We start from the raw sequence: 5,647 nt of genomic DNA, 5'->3' as shown, positions 1-5,647 counted from the left end.
CCTGTGACTTTTCTTAATTTCCAGCATTTACAGAGAACCTTATATTTGCAAAGTCCTTGGGCAAACCTCTATTCATTGCATTCATTAGGTTTGTGTGTCTTTGAAATGAAATTTGAGCATTGTGAAAGCCTTTCCTGATACAATCATCCCACTTTCTATTAGCACCTTCATCCCAGATACTTAGAATAATTTGCAGATATTTATTCAATCCACTTCCCCAGAAGCTGGTAATTGGGAGGGAGGGAGGACATTGCTGAAGAAAGAATGTCTCTTATCCTTCCTTCACTAAAGGGCTTCACATGAACAGAGAGGTTGTGGTTGGCCCAATTTTATAAAGCAGCCAAGGAAAAAAGACTCAGTAACTGTCCTGTCACCTTAGAGACAGCCTAATTTGGTGGGATGAGCACAGGACTTCATCACAGAACTGGGCGTAAGCTCCAACTCCAGCAGTAGATAAGTGACCTTAGGTCACTTCATGCCTCGATGTCCTCATCTGTAAAATGGAGATAGTAAGGCTGGCCCCACATACTACCCAACGTTGTTAAATTAGGATCTAGTCTAAAACACAGAAGTAAAAGGTCTCATGGGGAGAAAGTAACAGAACCAATCCTCGAACTCAAGTCATTTTAACAAAGGGAAAGTCGCTTCCCTGAAGCCAGAGTTTTAAGTTATAGAGTCGAGATTTAAAATCAGATTCCCTGACTCTGACACAGCACATAGAGTGTTGAGCCTGGAGTCAGGAAACTGAGTTCAAATCTGACCTCAGACTCTCACTAGCTGTAGGACCCTAGACAAGGCACTTACTTTGTCTGACTCAGTTTCCTCAACTGCAAATAACAGCGCCTAGGATTGGAGGATCAAATGAGAAAATACTTGTAAAAAGTACCTAGCACAGTGCCTGTCACGGACTATATAAATGCTTATTCCCTTTCAGATCCAACGCTCTCTCCACTGTGCCCCGCCAGCCACAAACCTCTTTGCGTTCCATGATGCTGTAACTAGGGCAGAGTGGCTGAAGCTTTACACCAAGGCCCTCAGATGTAAAGAGTGCTCATAGTGTCTAGAAACAACCGAGCTTAGCATCCATCTGGCAGAACAAAAGCTGGGATTTCATTGGAATAGGGGACCCTTAATGAGAAAATTTCTTATACTAATATAGATTTCTAGTCTTAGAAAGTTCCCTGACTCACTAGAAGTAAAATGACTTGCCTAGGGTCACACGGTCTGCATGTGTCCGAAATGGGGCTTGAACAGAGATTTTCCAGACTCCACGGGCAGCTCTCTATCCACTTCACCCCACACTGCCTCTCCAGTAACAAGAATAATTAGTTAAAATGGGAAGCTGACAGATGGTGCGCGCTTCCTCCTTCTGGGAGCCAGCCATGCTCCAGCCCAGGTGAGCTCCATCCCCAGGCTGCCAGGGAGCTCTCGCCAGCAGCATCCCAGCTCCTGCTTCAGACCGCTTGCTTTGGGCATAAAATATGTTGGCTAAGGCTCTGATGCTGCCTTTCCCAGAAACACATGTAGGTCAGAATCATCTTGGGACCACAAGCATGTTCCAAGATCTTTATTCCTGTTAGTTTGTCAACAGCCACCTCTGAAGATCTTATGTACCCTGGATCCCAGGCTCACTCCCCAATCTCCCCTCTTCCTAAGGACCCCCTTCACTTAACAATTGTGTTTCTAAAAAATGGGGCCTTGAGGCACTTTTTTGACCAATTTGGCTTCACATGCCCTATGGTAAAATATACTAAAGGAATCATAGTACAGTATGTTAGACCTAGAAGGGATATAGAGCCCACCTGCCATTTTACAGGGAAGGAAACTGAGGAGAAGAAAGGAGGAATAAAATCTAAGATCCTTGAGGACAGGGGCTATTTCAGCTTGATAGCTTTATTCTCAAGGCCTAGTACAACACCTTGCTCATACAAGGTTATCCCTTAATAGCTGCTTGTAGAATTCAACTCTAACTCACTTGTGCTATTTCCTCCTTGAATGTGAGCTTCTTGAGGGCCTAAATCATCCCTGCTATTTCTTCCTATCATTAGCACCTCACCCAACACCTGGCATATAGCAGACCCTTCAGAAATGCTTGTTAATTGAGCTGAATGGAATCGAACTCCGTTTTCTCCAGTAAGCCATCCTTGATTAAATGAAAATAGGTCAGTGGTGATCAGTTAAATAATAAACTGGGACACTACTCTTGTAAATCCATAAAACACCCAGAGATGCCCACTTTTCCAATAAAAATAGACAGAAGATACTCTCTTGCCTGAATTTCATTGGATCAAAAGCTAAGAAAGAACCAGCCGATGACTTGATTCTAATGTACTGCTCTATCCTGGGCCCAATGGGATAGGGAGTGACTGCCACACTGCGAAGGTTCTAGCAGGGGCTAGTGGCTGCTTTGGAATCTCAGAACAGGTCTACCCACCTTCAGAGAAGCTCAGCCACAGAGACACAAAGATCATTGTCAAATCAAGTCAGTGGTCATTCGGTATGCATCTTGGGTGGGTCATTAAGTCACCATCTGCCTCAGGATCATAGGGTATCATATACATATGTGCTGTATATATGCATGTATATATACATGCATGTGCAGGTATATGTATATATGATACCCTACAATCCTGATATTTGTATATATGTATATATGCACATATTATACATGCATATATAATTATACATCATATCACACATACATGTGTGCACATATATACACATATAGTATATATGCATATCCATATTGTATGTACATATATACACATGTGTATGTATATATACATATGCATACATGCACACACATATATATGTATGTGTATATGCATATACCACTTTGGAATAGCCTAAGTTCTGGCATATATTATGTATGCATGTGTCTCTATGTGTACCTGTGTGCACATATATGTGTTCCTGTACATGTGTGTGTGCATGTATTTTCAATGACTGGCCTATTGGTCCATAGGCATTTACTCTATAACAAGTTAAGTCACATGTGTTAGTAATGAGATAACAATTGTAAAGCACTTAGCACAAAGTTTGGCACATAGGGAGCTCTCTCTAAGTGCCAGCTAGTATTATTATCAGGTCCTCCCCTGGCGGTGCCCATGGCCCAAGGGGTGGTCTTTGGTAAGAGGGGAGGAGAGGGAGGAGGAAGAGCTCAGTGAGGGACACTTTTCAAAAATATTTCAGTTGTTAAGGAAGGCTCCAAGCCTGGGGTGGGCAGCGACACAAAGAAGGCTTGATTTTCTAATCTTGTCCAGGCCACACAAATCTGAGTCCTGCTTCTTGAAATCTCTCCCGAGAGCCATCAGTCGCTCTAGCAGTAATGAGAGAGAAGAGAAAGACATCTGTCTCCCCTCATCCCATTGGACCCAGGATGGAGGAGGAGGGTGTAGAGGGTGAGGGTACATAACCTCCCCCACCCCTATATCAATCAGCTGTGGTCTCCTTCCCCTCCCACACAGAGAGCTCAGCCTGAGCTATGTGTGCCTTGGGAAGAATTGTTCCGAGACTAATCAAATAAAGGCCTGGTCCCTGCCTCCTAGAGTTTATAATCCCAGACAGATGGATCAGCCGGGACGCACAAAGCAGGGCATTGAGACCCAAGGAAGCAGATGCAACAAAAGAGAATTTAAAAAGCTTTTTCGTGCTCTGCTATTTTTTGCCCATTGGAGGCGGATGGTATGGGGGAAGGGAAGCAAGGAGACCTTGCAGGCATAATGATGGAAAGGATAGAGAGTAGAGGGGCTTAGGGTCCTTTGACAGCTTCAGAGAGAAGCCATGAGTTAATCTCCCCCCATACATTCTCTTGGAAGAGGGGTACCAAGTGTTTCCTGGAATCAAATGGAATGAGAAGTTCCCCACACACACCCTGTAGGGGAGAGGAGATGAGTTCTCCCACCCTATTGTCAACTTGTTGATGATGACTACTCAGGATTCACTGTGGAGTGGAGGAAGCATAACTACTCGGGAAAAGATCTGGGAGTCTCAGTGGACCACAAGTTCACTATGCCTCAAACAGTGTAGCATTGCATTAAAAGTACTTAGCATCCAGATTGAAGGGGCTAATCGTCCCAAAATACTCTGTTCTAGCCACACCACAACCTGGAGTAGTATATTCAGCTCGAGGGCACCACATATTTTAGGAAGGATATTGATAAGAAAGGAATTATGGCACAACAGATAAAGAACTAATCTTTAAGAGCTGGATTCAAATCCATTATTAACACAGACTGTTTTCATGCATAGACTGACTTGATCTCCCTTCTAACTCTGAGATTATGTGATTCCATCTCTGACTCCAAAGTCCAGTCTTCTTTCTATCCTACTATGTTGTCTCCATTTCTAATCTTGCCAGGATAAACCATCTTTCACCTTTATTCTAAAGTCATGATTTATTTCTTCTGGAAAATGGGAAAACGTGGAAGAGCCAGGGTTCTGTTCCCTGATCTGTCCTCTCTATCCATGACTGATGAATCTAGCTCCTTCCTGGAATTCCCCAGATTCCCATCTATCAGTGACTACCAACATGAATTAGGGAGTCTACTCAGCCTGATCAATGAGCCATTATTGGAAATCACCAGATGGCTGCAAGTCAGAAAGGCATCAGTGCAGACATCAAATACTGGAGAACTGAGCCTGTCCTTAGAGGAAGCTGAAGATTCTGAGAGTCATCAGGAGGGAGTGCATGGAATCCAGGAGAACATGAGCAACATGTCTGTGCAAAGACAGAGATGGGGGATGGCATTACAAGTTTGGACAAAGGAGTTAGCCCAGTATGACTGGAATGAGCATATGGGGGATAATGGGAAATATCTGGAAAGGCATGTGGGTGCCAGACTGTGGAGGATTTTAAATGCCAGGCAGAGGAGTTTATAATTAACCTGATAGGGAGCTACTGAAGATCCTTGAGTGGAGGAGTAATCAGGGGTGTTCTAAGGAAAGCACATGAATCCCTTTGGCCCTGTTGTCAATACTCTCACTCCACAGCTTCCTCTTTGTCTGTCTTTCTTTCTGTCTTTCTTTGTCTTTCTGTCTTCCTTTCTTTCGTTTTCTTTCTTCCTTCTTCCTTTCTTCCTTTCCTTCTTTCACTCCATTCAACTGTAAAAACCTTCACAATTAAAGTTCAGCAGAAAAGACATTTTCTTCTCTACGCAGAACACACACACGCGTACGTGCACACACACACACACACACACACACACACACACATTACTCCACAAATCTCCCATTCTCACTTGTCCTCCTCTAACTACGTTCTCCCTCACCCCTCCAACCCTCACTCTACCCACAAATCATTCGAAATTCTGTTGCTTCTCAGAAGAACATACAGATCACACACCACAAGGACCACAAGGTCTCCTGATTCTCATATTTGGCTAGTTTTCATCACTGATCTACTTCGATGAGAGAAACCTTTCTGTAGTTCTAATAACAGAAAAAAATTTACGTAGACTTTCCACAAGTATTATAAAGATATACACAAACTTAGCTATACATGTCTTATTGAATTCCAAGAAAAAGAGTGTTGTCTCCATCCAAAGATCCATAATAAAAACAGAAATATGCAGACTATAGGATTAGTCCAAGCTTGACGTGAGGGGGACCCATACCTAGGTAGGGACGGTGTCAGAGGAGAGAAGAG

At 43.4% G+C, this 5,647-nt stretch overlaps 1 non-coding gene across 1 annotated transcript; it reads right to left on the bottom strand.

The window, feature by feature from the left end:
• Positions 1–5,317: 5,317 nt before the first annotated feature.
• LOC140512947 (small nucleolar RNA U2-19) lies at positions 5,318–5,400 on the bottom strand. The gene has a single exon (XR_011969999.1). It is a non-coding gene; the product is annotated as a small nucleolar RNA U2-19 (small nucleolar RNA).
• Between the last annotated feature and the right edge of the window lie 247 nt (positions 5,401–5,647).

This window comes from Notamacropus eugenii, chromosome 6 (genome assembly GCF_028372415.1).
Source record: "Notamacropus eugenii isolate mMacEug1 chromosome 6, mMacEug1.pri_v2, whole genome shotgun sequence".
Taxonomy (NCBI): domain Eukaryota; kingdom Metazoa; phylum Chordata; class Mammalia; order Diprotodontia; family Macropodidae; genus Notamacropus; species Notamacropus eugenii.
Note: the sequence above shows the minus strand (reverse complement) of the source record. Positions and strands in the feature narration are given on the sequence as shown.